The sequence below is a fragment of the Alligator mississippiensis genome, chromosome 3, assembly GCF_030867095.1.
Source record: "Alligator mississippiensis isolate rAllMis1 chromosome 3, rAllMis1, whole genome shotgun sequence".
NCBI lineage: Eukaryota > Metazoa > Chordata > Crocodylia > Alligatoridae > Alligator > Alligator mississippiensis.
In genome coordinates this window covers 276,368,953-276,389,706 of record NC_081826.1, presented here as the reverse complement: position 1 = coordinate 276,389,706, position 20,754 = coordinate 276,368,953, and the positions used below count along the sequence as shown (strand labels likewise).

Below are 20,754 nucleotides of genomic sequence, written 5' to 3'. Positions count from 1 at the left end.
CCCTTCCTCGTATGACTTCAGAGCACATACAGTACTTTGAACACTGACTCATATCATGAATAATGTTGCAACCACATTCAGTGTCAAACTTGACCTAGATAAAGCCTGCAAATGCATTCAGATGGATGAATGGTAAATAAAATTAATCATGGACAAAAGAAAGAAGGAAAATCAAAGTAATGCCTAACTAACAGGAAGAATACATTAGAGCTAGCAGGCAATGTTCAATAAGAATAAATAACCTGACATTTAGGGCTTTTTACTAGCAAATTGTTCATGAGCAGGTCTTGGTGTTCACAAGAATTTGGTGCATAGTCCCTGAGAGAGGAACAAATTATAATATGAATTTGTTCATATCAGTTGTTTATTTCATTTATTGACCATTTCATCTGTTGAATACCTGCCCATTACATACTGAGTAATATTCCCAGTATTAACCAGTTAGACTCCATGTAAACCTCAGCCCACTGTATTTAATCCATTGTGCAGCCTTGTCTAAATCACAGTAGTGCAGTATTTCTCAAGCTTTTTAGCCTTGAGCACCCCACTATAAGCTTTGTGAATTGAGTGGCACTTCATTTAAAAAATATATATATATTTATTTATTATGGTGCTAACTGCTTGAAGAGAGTCCAGGAAGGAGGAAAAGGAGCTGTCAGGGAAGAGGCTGCACTGCAGTAAGTTGGGGAGAAGGACAGGCTACAAGGAAAGACCCTGCATCTATTTCTTCACCCAGCTTGCACTTATTTTTATCTCCTCTTTTCTGGTGGCACCCTTCAAAGGCTGTCATGGCAGTCCTGCAGGTCCCTGGTTAAGAATCACTGGAGTAGTATTTCAGTGATTTCAACTGTTTGAGCAAGAGAATAATAAATGAGTAGCAGTGTATTTCCACTTAATTTTAGAAAACCATAATTAAAAATCCTCAAAATTCCTAATACCCTTTTAACTACAACTGGCCACACTTTAAAAAAAAAAAATCAATGAAAAATTGCAAATTATTCAGCAAATGCAGTCCTAAATATTTCAACCCAGTTCAATTTCAGGATTCATTATATTTTTAGCAATAAACTGGCATTCACTTTAAAAATCACCATTAATACACTGTTATCCAGCCTTTGTATAGGAGAATACACTTTATTGGGGTATCTATGCTCTGTAGTAGATGCCTCTTGCTGAGTGTTGCACTGTGAACATGCTATGCCTGGAGACAAAAAGTGAAGCGCTGAGGGCTAGCAGCAGACAGAGATTCATGGCTGAGTAGGAGTTTTGGTATATAGCCAGGAAGCTAGAGGTTTAGTTATAGCCAGAAGGCCTGTGTTTTTGGTTACAGTTTACAACTGTGGTTTGGATTCAGGACTATCGGGGGCTGGCAGAGGTTCCAATAGTGCCCGAGGGTAAGAGAGTGTTGTGAGCCCTGCTAGGGGTCAAGGCTCAGGGCAGGCTTAGCCAGAAGGTTGAAGCCTGGAGGAAGCATCTAAAGCCCAGGAAGTGTAGAGATTGGCCCAGGGAGCCTAGCCTGAGAAGGGCAGTATCAGGGCCTGGGGCCCAGGGCCCAGAGAAGGGTTAGATTGGGGCCAGGGCCCCACCACAAAGGACAAAGGAGCCAGACCCAAATCTGTGGGCCAGGGCTGGAGACTTGCAGCCAGAGGAAAGGGGCGGAGCCTGAGAATGCGAAAGCCGCAACGAGGGAGTGATCGGACAGCAATTTTAGAGGCATGGCTGTAGCATAAGGGATGGATGGAGCCATGTAACAGATCTTAAGACTACAGGTGCTTGGGATAGCATGGATGGGTCAAGAGGACCCACTTAGACTGAGAGGGGCAGAACTGAGACCAGTGGGGTCCAAGGAAGACCTATTGGCATTCAGAAGAACTGGGGCTCCTTCTCAGATCCTTAGGCAGCCTCCCTTTCAATCAAATAAATATAACGAGGCATGACAGGAGAGTGAGAAGGGGAGGGCACCCTAGAGCTCGAGCAGAGCAAGGGTTGTGTGGTCACCAGGGCGTGTTATGGCCACCCCTTGAATGCAAACCTTGTTACAATCTCCCTGTATATCACAAATATGATTACTCTGATGATGATGACATAGCGCTCTCTAGAACTATTGACAAAAATATTTGTAAGCCACACTTTTTTTTTAAAACTATTTGACCTGCTATGATGTGAATACCCTTGACAGCCTATAGAGGGCAGGTGAGGACCATAAAGGTTGTGCAGTCAGTGTTTCAGAATTTGACACTAGGTCATCTTTGTATGGACCTAATCCAGATGTTCATTATTTTCTATTGACTTGCATTCTCTTCCTCAATCAAGATATGATTTATTTTATTTTCAAATGCATTAAGGAGCTCATTTTTCAAGATAAGAGAAAGGTATAATTCATGAAAGGTTGCTTCATAGATTAAAGCTGACGTCAAGTATGAAATTATGCAAAGGAAGTTATATACAAGGCTATTGTTTACGTTTCTCTCCTCCTTTCTTTTACCTCTGCCCCTGTTTTATTACACTGCCACAACAGTTGAGCCTCTGTCAACACTTTTCAGTTTATTACCTGTCACTTCTGGTTGACATATAGCTGGAAACAGTTCTTAAGCTAAAAACCTATATGGCTTCATTTTCTGTTATAGACATATCTTTGCTACCAAATTCAGTACATGGTGAATAAAGCATTGGTTCTATTTGAGGATTACAAAGCATGTAGATATCTATAATTACAACATAATTTATCAAGTGTGAAGGATACAGTACTACCTTTTGTTCCTCCCAAATAGTAGGCCCTCTTCCAACAATTAGAAACTCTAGATTTTGCCAATGCCCTTTTATTTCCTGCTTCCCCAAATCCAATCATGTGGGTGTATTAAAAGCTCTAACAGCATTCACTCAAAGGTAATTTGGACTCAATAAATAGCTGCTTCATATAAAATAAGGAAAAGATATGCAATGTTTCGGTTCATTCAGGAAACACAGGGACTTGCATGCCTAGCTAAGAGTGGGACAATCTTCGAGGGGCAGGAGAAGTGCACAAATAACGCCCCTCTCAGCAGTAGCTGACTGCACCACTGCCAATGGTATTACAGCTGCTGGCATTGCCCCATGTGCAGCAGCTGCCTTGATACACTTTTGTGTGTTAACTACTGCATTAACTACAGAAGTAATTACATCAAACAGCTGCCTCCATGCACTTTTGTGCATTACTACAAGTAGAACAGAGAAAGGAGAGGTAAAACCATACGAAGAGAATTCTAGGATGAAGTTAGGGAAAATAAATCACATGTTTTTACTGTGTTGCATGATGAATGATCTTTCTATAACAGTCCAAGGACAGAAAAAGTCTTGTCTGGCTTGGGATTTTGTAACAAACCCCAAATTTGCTCAACTCCTATGGCAAGATTTCTAGCCAGGACAAACGAGGGAAAGGGAGTGGTTATGTTCTGCTTTCTTTTGGTTACGTAGAATTCAAACAAATTAAATGAAAGATTAAACTTTGGGCACAATCCCTTCCAAAAATAGGGGTTGATTGTGACTCCTTTCCAAGGTTACTTCTTAACCTTGCCCTGAAAGTTTTTCAGCTCCTCAGTTGGTTAGTATAGATTTTCAGACGCCTTCCATCCAGTAGACTTCTGGAAAATTGAGTAGGTGACATAATAAATACCTCTTGTTATTCTTTGAGTCTAACTTTATGATCATTTATTAAAATTCTGGTGTTCTGATGAAGGCATCAGGGACTATTATCTCCACAGATGCACAATGGAGCATTGATAAGTTATCTTCAAAGGGGGAAAATATAAATGGTGAAAAAAAAAATCATGCTATTTGTGCCTCTATTTGACATCTATTCCAGAAAATGGTGCTGATTGAATGAACATTTCTATATTCTAGACACACACCAATTCATTTTTGACTGTGTATATGCATAAACATATTTTCATTGCAGATGGTAGATTTTCACAAACACATTATCAGAAATACAGAGGGGTACATTAAATTTGTTGAACAGATGACAACAGACCTTCTTTCTTCCCCGAAGTTCTTATTTCAGTATCAGGACAGAAGTATTAAATTCATGCAGATGCACATATCAACCTCGGTACTTGTACATGGAGTTCTAGTACTCTGAAAGGGTTGCTTGGCAATTCCTATAAGGCTAATCATTTGAGCATAGGAACAGTCCTGCAGTTTCCTGCAATGGCTGTACTACTGAGGATTACAAACCTACCACCAATTGCTCAATTAGCTTTCATGTGAATTGCATAATGCAAACACAGTGGACACTTACCAAAATCAGTTTTATGAATATGAGAAAATCCTCAAGTCTGAGCAAATGCCTAATCAAAGTTAATTCACTTACCAAAACAGGGATTTTAGGAGGATAAATATATAGGAAACTCTAGTATTCTTTACAACTAACAAGAGACTGAGAAGATGGAATGCTCATCTCTCTCTTTAGTTAGCTCTTCTCCCCAAAGATTAAAAATACTACTAGCCAGAATCTAATGTGTAGCATCCTTTCACTCCTAGGCAATAATCAGTAACAGTAATCACATAAGGGAGCTTTCACATTATAGCAGAAATGTGTTGGAACAAACAATCATAACAAAATCATAACATTTATCAATGCTAGGTTTTTTAGATATTCTGTTAGCACCCAAGATGTGTGATGATCTTGCTAGTGTCAAAGACAAAGACATTTCTTGCCTGAAGAGTATGTAGCATGGCAGTACTATTCGCTTAGTATACCAACATGTCCCTTATCTGTTCTTTATAATAATTAATTTGACTTACTTTTTGGTCAAGTCAACAATGGTTTTGTGTGTGTGTGTGTGTGTGCGCTTATAATATACGGACATTTTTTTTTTCTTTTCACTCTTGGCTTTTTTTCCTGCAAAACTAGAATTAATGGTCACAAAGTCCTGGAAGATCGTTTCAGGCTCATTTCAGGCTCAGCATTAGGAAAAACTACTTCACAACTAAGGTGTCCAAACTGTGGCCATTACTTCTAGTTTTTCCCAAGGGTGCCCTGGTGAACAGTTGTTCACCGAGCCTTACATGTACACTTCTGATGTAGCGAAAAGCTGCTACCAAGTCCCCTCTCAGCCTTCTCTTTTTTAGGCTGAAAAGTCCCAGATCCCTCAGCCTTTCTTTATATGGCTTGCCGTGCAAGTCTCTGATCATATAGGTAGCCCTTCTCTGGACTCTCTCAAGCTTTACCACTTTCTTGTTAAGGTGCGGAGCCCAGAACTGGATGCAGGGCTCCAGCTGCAGTCTCACCAATGCAGAGAAGAGCTGAGTAGAGCAGGAGAATCACTTCTTTGCAATGGTTTTGCTGGAGATGCATCAGTTGATGCATGCCAGCGTATTATTGGCCCTGCTGGCTACAGCATCGCACTGCCGGCTCATGTTCATATTGTGGTCAATTATTACCCCCAGGTCTGTCAAGTGATGGGGGATCTTCAGTCCTGCTGCCTGAGGAGAGGCAGCAGTTGCACAAGCACCCATGTCACAAGTTTTGCCTGTCAGCAGCTAGGGGTGCAGGGCCCAGAACCTTCCTACACCGATGTCCTTGACAGCTGGCAGGCTTTGTGGCCTCAACAGGGGCTAGAAGGCCAGCAGTTTTCACCCTACTGCCCCTTAACACACACAGTGTCACCCATGTCACGAGTTTTGCTTGTCTGCAGCTTGAGGTGCAGTTTCCCCAAACCCCTGCACCTGTCTCCTTGAAACTTGGCAGGCTTTGTGGCCTCCACAGGGGCTAGCACACCTGCAGTTTTGACCCCACTGTGGCTTAACACGTACATGTGACACAAGTTTTGCATTCAGAAATTTGGGGTGCAGTTTTTCCAAACCCCCTACACCTATCTTCTTGAAACTTGGCATAATTCATTCCCCCAGAAGGGGCTATCATTTCTGCAAGTTTCATCCAAATCTGGCCAGAAATGATAAAGATATAGGCAGTTTCAATCTTCCCCATTATAGCCTACGGGCAAAACATTTCGACTTGCCTCATTTTGTTTTGAGGCTATTTCAAACATATCTGTTCCGTTTTGATTTTGCTGTTTTGACCTTGAAACAGGTCGAAACAGCGTAGAAATGAAACTGGTGGTGAAATTTTGCACAGCCCTAATTTAAATATGGCTCATTCTGCCCGGCCTGTCTATTATTCTTTTTTTCCTTCTCAATTAAAAAAAACAAACAAAAGAAACCCTGCCTTGTCTGAATGTTGTTTTGAAAATAGTTTCATAGTTGGTAGGGTCAGAAGGGACCTGAGCAGATCATCAAGTCGACCCCCTGCCATGGCAGGAAAGAGTACTGGGGTCAAATGACCCCAGTGAGGTGTTGACCTAGCCTCCTCTTAAAGACCCCCAGGGTAGGAGCCAGCACCACTTCTCTTGGAAGTTGGTTCCAAATCCTAACCGCCCTGACAGTGAAGTAGCACTTCCTGATGTCTAGTCTGAATCTACCCTCTGCCAGCTTGTGGCCGTTATTTCTAGTCACTCCTGGTAGTGCTCAGGGGAACAGGGACTCCCCCAATGCCTGCTGGTCCCCCCTGACTAGTTTGTAAACAGCCACTAGATCCCCCCTCAGCCTTCTCTTGTGGAGGCTGAACAGGTTCAGGTCTTGTAGCCTCTCCTTGTAGGGCCTGCCCTGCTGCCCCCTGATTATGTGGGTGGCCTGCCTCTGAACCCTCTCCGTGTTGTCCACATCCCTCCTGAAGTGCGGCACCCAGAACTGGATGCAGTACTCCAACCAATGCCTGACCAGTGTCGCATAGAGGGGGAGGATCACCTCCTTGAACTTGCTTGAGATGAATCTGTGGATGCATGACAAGGTGTGGTTGGCCTTCCTGACCGCGTCCCCACACTGTCAGCCCATGTTCATTTTGGCATCAATAATGACTCCAAGATCCTTTTCTGCCTCTGCACTGACAAGAAGGGAGTTCCCCAGCCTGTAGGTATGCTGCTGGTTCTTCCTCCCCAGGTGCAGCACCGTGCACTTGTCAGTGTTGAAACCCATCCTGTTCTCATCCGCCCACCCCTGTAACCTCTCTAGGTCCAATTGCAGCCTATTCCTCCCTTCTAGTGTGCCCACATCCCCCCACATCTTAGTGTCATCTGCAAATTTGAACAGGGTGCTTTTTACCCCCTCGTCCAAGTCACTGATGAAGATGTTGAACAGTGCGGGCCCGCGGACTGAGCCCTGGGGGACCCCACTGCCCACATCCCTCCAGGTTGAATAAGACCCGTCCACCACCACTCTCTGGGTGTGGCCCTCCAGCCAGTTAGTGACCCATTTGACTGTGTAGGTGGCGACGCCACAGTCCCCTAGTTTTTTAATGAGAAGGGTGAGAGACAGTGTTGAAGGCCTTCCTAAAGTCCAGAAAGACTACGTCCACTGCTACTCCTGCATCTAAGGATTTTGTGACCTGGTCATAGAAAGCCACCAGGTTGGTCTGACAGGACCTGCCTCTAATGAACCCACATTGGTTGCCCCTAAGCATAATCTCCCCTGCTGGCCCTTCATGGATAATTCTCTCAAAAAGCTTACCCAGAATTGAGGTAAAACTAACTGGCCTATAGTTTCCTGGGTCCTCCTTCCTCCCTTTTTGGAAAATGGGAACCACATTGGCCCTTTCCAGTCCTCTGGCACCTTGCCAGAGCACCATGAGTGCTTGTAAAGCCATGCCAGGGGTCCTGCAATGACCTCTGCTAACTCCCTCAGCACTCTAGGGTGGAGACGTCAGGACCAGCTGATTTAAATATGTCCAGTCCCTTCAGAAGTCCCCTGATTAGGTACTCACCGACCCTAGGCCTGGATACACCTCCCCTGGGGTCTACGGGGGTCCTGGTGGGGGGGGGGGTGACTTGGTCCCTGCTCAGAAAAATGGAGGCAAAGAAATTGTTAAATAGGTTAGCTTTATCGTCTGGTGTGAGGACCAGATTTCCTAGCGTATCTTGCAGAGGCCCCATGTTACCCGGTACCTTCTTTTTACCCCCTATGTATTTAAAAAAGGACTTCTTGTTTTTCTTGATCTGGGTAGCTAGTCCCAGTTCTGTCTCCGCCTTGGCCTTCCTGACCGCCCCCCTGCAGCCCCGAGCAACCGAGGTATAGTCCTCCCTGGTGATGGCCCCTCCCTTCCATTGGGTGTATGCCTCCTTTTTAGCTAGGAGACATTCCCATATGGTTTTTTGGTGAGCCATGGGGGCTTTTGCGCCCTCTTGCCCCCTTTGATCTGTGTTGGGATTACCACTCTTTGGGCTTGGAGGATTGTCTCCTTAAGGAATGCCTACGCTTCTTGGACACCTGACTCTTCTCCCCTCTGAGACCAACTATTCTCCTTACCTCATTGAAATCTGTTCTTCTGAAGTCCAGGGCTGCTGCCTTGCTTCAGGCCTTCACCACCTTGTGCTGGATGGTGAACTCCAGCAGCCGATGATTGCTGTCGCCCAGGTGGTCAAGCACCTGTAGACTCCTCACCAGCTCATCGCCCATGGCCAGGACCAGGTCCAACAAGGCATCTCCCCTGGTGGGGCTCTGCACCTCCTGGGTTAGATGGAGGTCCTGTATCTTGGCTAGGAACCTACGTGAGCGGTCAGACTTGGCTGACTGCTCTTCCCAGCAGATGTCAGGAAAGTTCAGGTCACCTGTGATGGCCATGTCCTTTGACCTAACTACCTCCATGAGCTGACTTAAGAATTCCTGGTCTAGCTCTTCCCCTTGGTTGGGTGGTCTGTAGTAGACCCCCACCATTAAGTCCCTTTCCTCTGACTCCATGCTACTTGTTGAGGATGTGTATTTCTCCTTGACATAGAGTGCCACACCTCCATCCTTCCTCCCTGTCCTATCCCTCCTATAGCCCTTAATATTCACCACCCAGTCATGCGTTGGGTCCCACCATGTTTCGGTGAGCCCCACTATGTCGCAGGAGGGTAAGTTCCTCCTGCCTGTTCCCCATACTACGAGCATTTGCATCACTTAGAGCTATTCTGAAGGAGTTGGAAAAAGTTTGTTGTACACTAATCAGCAAAGTTAAAGATCAGTTCCGTCTCCCACTGGAAAGCATCATTTTGCACCCTTCCAATAATGCAAATTATATAGTTAAGAATGGGTCACAAATTGAAAGATCAAACTTGAATCCTGTCCATCTAATTACTGGCTTACTTCCCAAAGCTCTCTATTTTCTCATTTAAGTTTCTAAAGGAAGCTCAAGCCATCCTGTGTTATTTTTGAGTTTAACCAAAAATGCAACACTGTGAATACTTTTCTCAAGCATCTTGATTGACATCAGTAAAAATTTTATCGCTGAGTTTACATGGTATAGGAAGCATTTTTTCCTATCACATCTCATAAACACATTCTTAATAATTCTGATAAGAAGCAGAAAAGCTTTTTCTAACACTTCTGACTAACACAAGTGACCTAGAGAGCTAGATTCCTATGGATCCCTGTACCTCTGACACCTGTATATAAAATCAGAAATAGTATGAAAGGCCATTTTTTTTCTCCCAAGTATCCTTCTAGTTCAACTAAGAGATCAGTCACTTCAATGAAGATTCACTCCTTGGATGTTTTAGGCCCTAGCATGTTGCATTAGTTAACACCCGATTGTCAGACTGATGGAGACAACACTGGGGCTGTTTCCATTTGCTGGGATGGTTTCCCAACTGACCCAACACTCAGCTGATTGGTGGGCACCTGGCTTTCAATTTATCTGTGTGGAAGGAGTCCAGGACCATGATCCCACGCTCTCCCTGTGCTGGCAAGTGTGTCACAATTTAAGCATTCATTTTGTGACTAAAAGTTACACCACTCTGGGGCAGGATTATCTCTAATCCATGTTGCCCAGCTCATGTTACACTAAGGTGTAGCCACTCCAGGTTATACCTTAATGTAAGCACCACACCCCCTCCCTCACTGGCCTGGATTGGGCCCACTGCCCCTCCACCCCCTTTCTAGCACCCCAGATCCCTACTCACTGCCTTACCATTATGTTTATTTGTGGCTGCCCATGCTGCCTTTCCTGGGGGAGCAGACAAGGAAGGGATAGCCTGCTTGCCTGGCTGCTGCTGCTGCTGCTGCTGCTGCAGCAGACTCAGCCCAGAGAACAGTAACAGTCCTGTGGTGGTAGGGTCTGGGCAGGCAGGTTAACCCTTCTCTATCTGCTCCCCAGACAGAGACAGGGTAGGCAGCCACAAGTAAAAGTGGGGCAAGAGGGAAACATGGAATGAGAGAGGAGATTCTTAACTTTCAGTCCCAGATCCCTGCTGGCCTGCAGTGTGGCTGCTCCCAACTCAAGCTAGCTCTAACACCAAGCACCATTTGTGTGGCTCAGTGTAAGGTGTTATAAGATCCTTAGAAATGCCTAAATAGTGGCATAGGCAGACAAGATTATTTGGGTAAATCTGATATCTTTTATTAGACCAACTCAAATAGTTGGAAAAATTCTATTTTGCAAGCTTTCAGGTATAAATACCCTTCATCAGGCTGAGGAAGCATCTACAGTCGGTTTGTGCTCTTCCTGGATGGAATGAGTAGTAAAGAAGCCAGAGGCTGGTAGGCATTCAAGAAAGGCAGTCAATGAATATGTAAATGGAGGAGTCAGTGGATGAGAGAGAGGTTGGGAGTAGGGAAGGGGACTGAATGTAGATGATAAATAGTGGAAAGGTACCTGGGGTGTCAGATGTCAGGCAGGTTATAATATGTCATAAATCCAATGCCTATATTTAGTCCATGATTTTTTGTATCAAGGAGGTTGATGAAATGAAGTTTATATGCTTGTCTGTGAACGGAGTTTTGTAAATTCCCTTTGAGAATTAGAACTGAGAGATTGGAGAGAGAGTGGCAGTACAAGGTACGAGCTAAAGCATTACTTCTGCAAACAAATTATAAATATTATAATAAAATTTAAAAAATTATAAAAAATTATAAATATCTTAATTTTGTCATTTGTACTGGTTACTCAGTTCTTGTTTATTATTTATCTTACAGTAGCACTGATAAGTTCCAGGTAATATTGGGGACCTGCTATGTAAACCCCTGATATGGGACTGTCAGTGGCGCCTGTGGGTGATCACCACTCGCCCCCTGCCACTGACACCGCCGCTGCCCTGGTCAGTGCTGGCCACCACCTTCTCCTGGCTGTGGGAGCTCCCACTTTCCACTGATGTGCTTCTGCTACTGCGCTCCCACCACCATGCCCCCCCAGCTGCTGGGGGCACATGTCATTCATGCCCTACCTCACCTATTGAAGCTGTAACACTTCACAGAAAAGCATCCAAGACTTATTGGGCCTGAGATGGAAAACAAGAGGTGTCCTGAAGCCTAGGGCTTAAGGCACCCATGTTGTGGAGAAGACATGGGATCCAGTCCTTGCTCCCAAGACTATTTTATATACAGATATAAAATGCAGAAAGATCCATGAAAATGGGCTAGAACTATGACTCTGTTGCATATGCATACCTAAACTGCAGAATGGCACAGCTTCAAATATTGAAAGGAACTAACTTCCCCCTCCCCCCTACCCCCCTGCCCTCCATATCATGCTTAGTCATGCTTAGTGCCTTTTTTTAAGGTACTCACCTGGGAAGCCGGAGATACAAATCAATACTCTCTGGATAAGGATGGTACAATGAAGATGCAGTAAAAAAGTAGTAGTTGACAATAAAATTATATATAATATAATAGCAACATTTATATCAAGGCTGAACTCCTCAATGAGTTCTTTGCCTCAGTGTTCCTAAGCGAGGGACATGACAAGTCTCTCACTGGGCTTGTAGAGAGGCAGCAGCAAGGCGCCAGACTTCCATGTGTAGATCCTGAGATGGTGCAGAGTCACTTGGAAGAACTGGATGCCTTTAAGTTGGCAGGCCCGGATGAGCTCCATCCGAGGGTGCTGAAGGCACTGGCCGACATCATTGCAGAGCCACTGGCAGGAATATTTGAACGCTCGTGGCGCACGGGCCAAGTCCCGGAGGACCGGAAAAGGGCCAATGTGGTCCCCATTTTCAAGAAGGGGAGGAAGGAGGACCCGGGGAACTATAGGCCAGTCAGCCTCACCTCCATCCTTGCAAAGTCTTTGAAAAAATTATCAAGGCTCACATTTGCGAGAGCCCGGCAGGACAAATTATGCTGAGGGGAAACCAGCACGGGTTCGTGGCAGGCAGATTGTGCCTGACCAATCTAGTCTCTTTTTATGACCAGGTTACGAAACGCCTGGACACAGGAGGAGGGGTGGATGTCGTATACTTAGACTTCAGGAAGGCCTTCGATACGGTATCCCACCCCATACTGGTGAACAAGTTAAGAGGCTGTGACGTGGATGACTACACAGTCTGGTGGGTGGCGAATTGGCTAGAGGGTCGCACCCAGAGAGTCGTGGTGGATGGGTCGGTTTCGACCTGGAAGGGTGTGGGTAGTGGGGTCCTGCAGGGCTCGGTCCTTGGACCGATACTCTTTAATGTTTTCATCAGCGACTTGGACGAGGGAGTGAAATGTACTCTGTCCAAGTTTGCAGAGGACACAAAGCTATGGGGAGAAGTGGACACGCTGGAGGGCAGGGAACAGCTGCAAGCTGACCTGGACAGGTTAGACAAGTGGGCAGAAAACAACAGAATGCAGTTCAACAAGGAGAAATGCAAAGTGCTGCACCTAGGGAGGAAAAATGTCCAGCACACCTACAGCCTAGGGAATGACCTGCTGGGTGGCACGGAAGTGGAAAGGGATCTTGGAGTCCTAGTGGACTCCAAGATGAACATGAGTCGGCAGTGTGACGAAGCCATCAGAAAAGCCAATGGCACTTTATCGTGCATCAGCAGATGCATGACGAATAGGTCCAAGGAGGTGATACTTCCCCTCTATAGGGCGCTGGTCAGACCGCAGTTGGAGTACTGTGTGCAATTCTGGGCTCCACACTTCAAGAGGGATGCGGATAACCTGGAGAGAGTCCAGAGAAGGGCAACTCATATGGTTAAGGGCCTGCAGACCAAGCCCTACGAGGAGAGACTAGAGAAATTGGACCTTTTCCGCCTCCGCAAGAGAAGGTTGAGAGGCGACCTTGTAGCTGCCTATAAGTTCATCACGGGGGCACAGAAGGGAATTGGTGAATATTTATTCATGAAGGCGCCCCCGGGGGTCCCAAGAAATAATGGCCACAAGCTAGCAGAGAGCAGATTTAGATTGGACATTAGGAAGAACTTCTTCACAGTTCGAGTGGCCAAGGTCTGGAACGGGCTCCCAAGGGAGGTGGTGCTCTCCCCTACCCTGGGGGTCTTCAAGAGGAGGTTAGATAAGCATCTAGCTGGGGTCATCTAGACCCAGCACTCTTTCCTGCCTATGCGGGGGGTCGGACTCGATGATCTATTGAGGTCCCTTCCGACCCTAACATCTATGAATCTATGAATCCTTTATAATTTTTGCTAAGAGCATACAATAAGATCATCTATTCTACCAGTTTACACAAAATAAAAGCAGAGCGTAGTATAGAATTATACTAAGGAATTCTGTTTGATTTTGGTCCTATTCTTTGGGCAAATAGTGCAAATACATCTAAGGAGTATAGGGCATGCTCCAAATTGTTAGAGAGAAGTCAGATTGGATTAAAAATTTAAAAATGTAATTTTTTCCATTAATAGAGATGTCCATTTTCTTCTTATTTCTTTAAAGAACAAATAAAACCAGAACTAGCAGCTTAGCAGTTTAAGTTATCTGTCTCATTCTTCCCACAGACATATTTCTGTCTGATTATGGGGTTTGACACCACCTACCTGTGATAACCTCAGATCTCATTAGAGTAAACTATAGTCTAGTAATGATCTCCCATTGTTTGTAGTTTGTACAAAAGTAGTTGTTAAGATTTTTTTCAGGAACTTAGGCAAGGTAGAAAAGGATTGCACTTAAATATGTGGATGCTTCATAAATAGACTAGGATTTGGCCCTGCATTTCCATACTCTGAATTTTTGACCTTATTGCTAAGAAGTTGTGTATGAAATTCCTGGATCTGAAAGTCCTTCACTCCTAGAATTTTTGGAAATAATTTTTGAATTAGGACTGAAAATTTGAACTTGGGCTCATCCCTAGCTTGCTCCTGTATTTCAAGGCTGATTCAAAGCTTAAAAGAGCTCTATGTTAAGTGGAAATATAATTACATTAAATGTCTAGCATAATAAAAATAATGCAGGCTTCCTATTTAATTTCTTTTGCTCCTTTTTTTAGGAGTAAATAAATCTGATAATTGATCCTTTTACCCCTCCCTCCCCAAAAGCACTGTTTAATTCTAAATATTTGATTCATAATGTCAAGTCCTAAAATATCTTTCCTTTTGTAGTTGTAAATAATCTCATTGTATATAGTAAATAAAGTTTGCTAAGCTGGAAATGTGCCATCAGCTGAAGAAGAGCTCAGATAGCAAGCAAAGAATTATCTCAATTATTTCCAAATCTAGCAAGTGGATATGCAGTTTTAGGTTCAAAAACATCACCACCACCCATTACACAGAAAATATGTATTTTATTGAAATCCCTGCTCACAAAGAGGACAATCTGTCAAGTGCGTGATAAAATGTAGACATGTTTATTATATTGTTGATGATGGTACAGCAAAGTAAAGGGCTGACTATAAACTCAGTATGTAAGGAGAATCAAACCCAGTGGTCTATATTTGTTTTCCTTTCTTCTTTTGTTTAGAAATACACTGTGAAAGCACAAGTTCAACCAAGAGAAGATCTATCTGCATCTGCTTTGGTTCACACCAGTCCTATTAATCATGAGAAGCAGGTGAGATACCTGACAATATCACCATAACCCTCTTTTTCATTGGCAGAAGCATATCATCAACCCACTCAGCCACCTTGGTATCCTTGCCTTGTCTACGCTTAATTTAAATCAGGACAAAGTGGCATCTCACCTTTCAATCTAGGCTCTAAGGTAAGTAATCACTGCTAAGAATTAGCACCTGGCACCTAAGCTTGGAGCAGACATTGCATTTGTCTCTGTGCCTGTGTTTGTCCCAGAACAAAAATATCCTCTGTTTGTCATGTACACACATCACTCTTCCAATTAGGGTTTAGGGAGTTGCTGAATGCAGTGCTGCTTTTCTGCCATTGATTCAACAATGCAATCCCAGGATAATGATTCAGATGCACTTTGTGATATCCCAGGATAAAATCTTAGGACTTCTTATCTCATAAAACATTTGAAAATGTATCCCAGGACAATGGACATAGGCATCTGAAAGATTGAACTTTGTCCCAGGATAAAATGGTTTATCTGGGACAAGTGGAACATCTGTTTGTAGTCCTAAGTGCTTTTGCTATGATCTTTTTTTCACTATATTTTTTCACTATATAACTATCTCTTCTGAGATAGAGCACCTAGTGAACCAGATAGAAGGCAGTCTCCAGTGAGACTATCAAATGATGATTTTTTGAGTAAAGGTTTCACAGCTGCTTCCACGAGAGAGGAAAGTAACTTGTCCTCCTTGAGACAGCGATACTAACCATGTCCTCCATAACAGAAAGATAATATATATTTGAATGATGATCTATAGACCAAAGAGCTCCTGAATTTCACTCTTAACTGAAACAGCCATACTTTTTTCATTTTTGTGCAATCCAAACTGCTCCCACCTTCTAGAAATATTCTCACAATGAGAGGAGCTGAAACCAGTCATCAAATGATTAATAGACTGGATTAATCAAGTTACTACCAATTAATAGTTAGAAGAGTGAGCAGTAACAAAGACATCCTCTTGCTTCAGGAGCAGATTTCTCTAGATTTGCTATTTTCCATGACGTAGGTAGGAGCACTGTTGGTCTTGAAATATTTTTGCTCCATTCTTTTTTTTTCCCTGAGTGCACTTGCTTATGAATGCATAAAAAACATGAAAGCAAAGTAGTGAGCACATAGGTTATTTATGGACTTGTATGCATTTATCATTATTTATGATACACCAGGTGCCAACAGCCTCTGCTCTGAAAGTCTATGAAGAGGAAAAATGAAAGCCCTGAGAAGCCTGATCAGAAGCCCAGAAATACTACTGTTAAGTAAATCATCTCTGTTATAAACAAGAGTGGGAAGAGAAGACTTTCCATTAGGTTTAGTGTTCAGGGCTGCCTTAAGTAATACCGTTATTTCAATGACCCTTGTGTACAATCCCAGCTATACCTCCTCTTACTGCTGACACACGTTTCCTTTGCCTCTGAATTCTCCCTGCACTGGTTACCCCTACTGAATCTCAGTGAAGGTTCCTTTGAACTGTGGATATTTGTTGGTGGGCTCCTATGTATAGCTGTCTGCCTCTATGGTATAAAGATGTCTAATGGCAAGGCTGAAATATTATCCCTAGTCATTTTTATCTGATGGAATAAGCAAGGGGAAGTGGTGGAAGAGGCTGGCATTGTGATGAACACAGAAAATAATAGTAATGTTTGGGCTTTTAAGGGGCTGGAAGGAAGAAATGAGAGATATGGGTGTCCAGAGGGATGAAGAAAAGTTAGATGTACATCCAGTTACACTGCATAGGGCCTCCTTTCAAGTACACTCTTCATAAACACAGTGAAGACAAGCCCTCAGACAATCTAACTGTACCTAATGCTTGGGCACAAACTTGAGAGGTCCTGCACTGTGATCAAAGACACAAACTACAGTTGTATCAGATTACCTAGGAGTGTGGGCTCCAGGAATAAGGGAACCAAGGTCCTTATAAATCCCAGTTGAGAATGTCTCACTTGTGCTCAGTTGCCCTGTGTCTAAGAAAGAGAACAGTAATTTCTCAGATATTGAGCCCCCAAAGTATTTGAGGATTTATAAATCAAAACCAGTATTCAGTGGGTGGCTCTCTTAATGCACTATAAGGTTACTGCACATTTTTAAAAAGGAGCAGTAAATTGCCTGGGGGGAAAGGGTCTACTCATGTGCTGGCTTGTAATTTGCTCCCAACCAGAGCAGGTGAGACCAGGGATGTTCTTGCTCTCCTTCCTTGCTGTGCCCCATTGCAGCAGCCAGAGGGACCTACAGGGGGCTGATCCCAATCCCCACGTGGGGGAGAGCTGTCCCAGCAGTTGGGACTGCTGCATCCCAGCCATGTCAGGATTCAATCCAATCCCCACACAACTGAGAGAGGCATCCCCATAGGGACTGGGAGGGTCCTGATCCCCACCTTGCCCCCTCTCCCCCACTTCCCACATGGTTCTCAGGCAGTGACTCACTGGGCAGGGACGCCTCTCCCTGCCATATGAGAATTGGGTCTCAATCCCCACCTGGCTGGGATGCAGCAGTCCTGGCTGCTGGGATGGTTCTCCTGGCCATGTAAGAATCAGGACAGTCCTGATCCCCATGTGGCTGGGAGACAGCTGCCCTGGTATACTGGCTGTGGCTAGAGGGAAGGACAGGTGGCACAGGGGTGCCTGAGGGGCACGCTAAGTTTTGAGCCCTGCCAGAGGCAGGGGCTCAAGTAACAGGCAGGCTGAAGCAGAAGACCATGGCCTGGGCAAAGAAGGGGAAATGGATGTGGCCATGGGGCATCGGGAGCCTGAAGACTGAAAGGCCAGGTCACAGCTTCTAGTGTGCAGCCAGACAAACCTATAATCTGAGGCTAAGAAGGCCAAAGCCTATATAAGGGAGTAACTGGCAACAGAGTGACATCTACGAGGCACAGGTGTGGCCGTAGGGGTAGAAGGAGCCATGAATAGCCCTTAAGGTAAATGGTGCCTCATGGCACTGACAAGGCCAAGCAGGGCCCCATTTAAGGCTTGAAGAACAGGACTGGGGGTTAGCTGGGATGGGGAGGGACCCACAGGCCAGAGCAGACTAAGGCTTGCTTAGGGACCCTGGGGTAGCCTCCCTTCTGCAATAGAAAATAATTTCATCAAGGCATGGCAGAACAAGAGGAGAAGGGAAGTTACCTGAGGAGCTGGAGTGGGGCAGGAGCTACGTAGCCACCAGGGGGTGTCACGGCCACGACTGGGGCCCAGTACTGTTGCAGGGGGCACATTGCGATTCAGATTAGAAATGGTCAGAGTGGACTGCTCTCTTCCTCCCCCTTGCCTACTTTCTCCCTTTTTCCCCTTAGCTGGCAAATAGTCCCTTGGGGGATGGTTAATATACACTGGCAGGGAAGCTTGCTCCATCATACTTGTTCTTCATATGTCTTTCTTTTATGCTAATACTATGGTATAGTCACTAACAGGAATAACACACAACCTTCCCAATGCTAACTGCATTTGCTGAGTTGGAGCATGCAGACAAGAGCAGGACCGTGTTGTGCCCTGGAATGTTTCTCCCTAGGTTCTAATCCCAGACAGCCGACAAAGCGAGGGCTCTGTGAGGCTGGGAAGCCGGAAGTAGAGTAAGAAAATTTGTATCCTATTCTTGCTCTGCGGCAAATAGCATATCTGGATGGCAGCTTGCCAGCATCTTATCCATAGGGTTCAGCATTGGCGATAATTTCTCTGCCAGACATAACTGTAATAAGAGATAAAAGCTGCTCATATTTTGAGGTTGGCCATATTTGCTCAAAGGGGATTGATACTCTGGTGAACATTTTGGGTCCGTTTTAACTCTAGTGTTTTAATTTAAGCTTCAGTGATAAGTGAAATGATAGGTTGTAAAATGTGTGTGTTGGTGTATTTATCTAATGTGATAAGATCTCTTTATGGGTGCAGTGAGCAATCCAACTAAATCAGAAGGAAGGGGAAAAGGCAGGTTTACACTGTGAAGATTGTAGCTTTCCAAGCTATGCCTGAAATCAGATCCACACAAGAAATTATAGAAAGTGAAGTCTGAGGCATAAAATCCTGCAGTTCATTTTTTTTAACTTCCTCTTGCATATTTAAAAAAAGAAGCACTGCAACCCTGTTTTGGAGACTAACCTGTCCAGTGGAATATTCCACTTATCAGATTTTAGATGCTGATTTCTTTGGTATTTTTCCATCTAGCCAGTGAGGTGCTAACATTTTTAGCAAGGGGCTGCTGTGAAAGTTTTTTTCCTTTTGGCCTCAGAAAAATCCCAGTGATCTGGGCTATGTGTGTGTGTATATGGGGGGAAGGAGGAGGAGACAGAAAGACAACAAGAGACAGGAAGAATGCATTAATTTATTTCACTAATTAAACAAAAATAGTTGTTTAACTATTCTTACTAACAACTGAGAGAGAGAAGAACAAATTGCTAGGCAAATGCTTACATTAAACTGCACTTTGCAAGAAATGTTTAGATTGTAAGTTTAGTCGATAGCTCTTGTATGTGTATAGACCCCATTACATAGTAACCAACTTTGTTTAGTTGAAGACCTTCAGCCTTACCCAGTGTTGCCAGCCCTTGAAACTTGAGAATCTCAACTTTTTCCCACCATAAAGCCCTGGCTTCTGCAGTCACATGATTATGAGATATTTTAGGTTTTTTGTTTCTTCCTCTCTTGGTTGCAGGGGCAACTTTTAAACCTTGACTTGAGAGCATCCCATAAATGCACAAAACCAAAAAACAAAGGATGCCTATACACGTGCAGCAGGGCTGCTCCGATGTGTTGTAATTACAGTGTGTCAGAGCAGACTCGATTAATCAAGTCTGCTGTAGAGTGGTAATTACTATGCTCCAGCAGACTCCAGTGTCACGTGCATCAGTGTCCCTGCACTGAAAAATGGTGGCAGGGGCACTTTAACTAAAGCTCGTTCAATGAGCTCTAATTAAAACACCCCCCCCCACTTCTCCCCTCACTCCCAGAGCATGTGTATAAACGTCTAAAAAAAAACAAACCCAAAAAACCCAAAGTATACTACTAATTTTTTTTTTCTCTCCTCATGCTTGGTGCTGGCAGTGCTACTGATTTCCCTACTGAGTTTGCAGATAATGTAGTCAAAGCCACTTCAGACTGGTGCCTATCACAAGTGTGACAGTGCAAAGCAGTCATTAATGACAGATCCAGCTCCTTTGGACACACTCCATCTACAGAGGGATGTGGAGGCAGAATACACTCAACACAGCAGTTTCTACATCACAATCTCCTAAGAAATGACACAGGGAAAAGAGAGTATGGCTAGAGTTCTTCTAAATCCTGCCAACCCTTGGCTGTTATAATGGTCCTGTGGGGCTGTGGACAGCTATGTATGCTTCTACTTAGGCTTGGGACTGTGCTGATATTTAATCAGTCTTAGAATGGGGGAAATGAAGCAGCTGTCAAGCAAGCCAGGACATAAAGATTTGTCATATCATGGATTTGATTTTGTAGCATTTTGCATCCAGCTGGCCTCTGGATCTAGAGGAAGCTCAGGGTTTTGTATCCCACGTGGAGAGGCATGCGTAGATTCAGGAAGGGGTTGGGGTTAAGATTCTGTGCCCCTCCCCCCTGCCTTTCTGTTTCAGCTTCCTGGATTTGTGGATCCCATTCTTACAAGTACTTCCCTCTCCCCATGCATTGTGTACAGCAATAGTTCTTAACCTTTTTAGACTCAAGATTTTCTCCCCCTCGCCATAACTTTTGTGAATTGAGCAGCACCCCCTTTCCAAGTCGTTCATTATTTATTACAGTGCTTACCTCATTACACAGGGGCTGCGCAGCAAGGGTGAGGGAGCAGCCAGGTAGGGATAAGCCTGAGCCTGCACTTATCTCTTCATACCTGCTTATTAGGCCTGTGCAAAGTGGAAAGTATTTGCTTTGGATTCGGATTTGGAGGGACAGTGATTCAATTTGGTGATTCGAATCACTGTCCCAATTTGACTTGGCCGAATCTGAAGATATTTGGTGCTGAATCTTATTCAGCCATAGACTA

The 20,754-nt window shown here is 44.3% G+C and overlaps 1 long non-coding RNA gene across 3 annotated transcripts in view; it reads left to right on the top strand.

The window, feature by feature from the left end:
* LOC132249636 (uncharacterized) overlaps window positions 1–20,754 on the top strand; it is a 141,637-nt gene that overhangs the window by 48,856 nt on the left and 72,027 nt on the right. The window contains exons 3-4 of one of the 3 annotated variants that reach the window (XR_009461145.1): window positions 14,677–14,766; window positions 15,945–16,324. This is a non-coding gene — a long non-coding RNA (uncharacterized LOC132249636). Of the gene's footprint in view, window positions 1–14,676; window positions 14,917–15,944; window positions 16,325–20,754 lie in introns of those variants that run through there. The other 2 variants (XR_009461146.1, XR_009461147.1) reach the window with 2 other exon arrangements.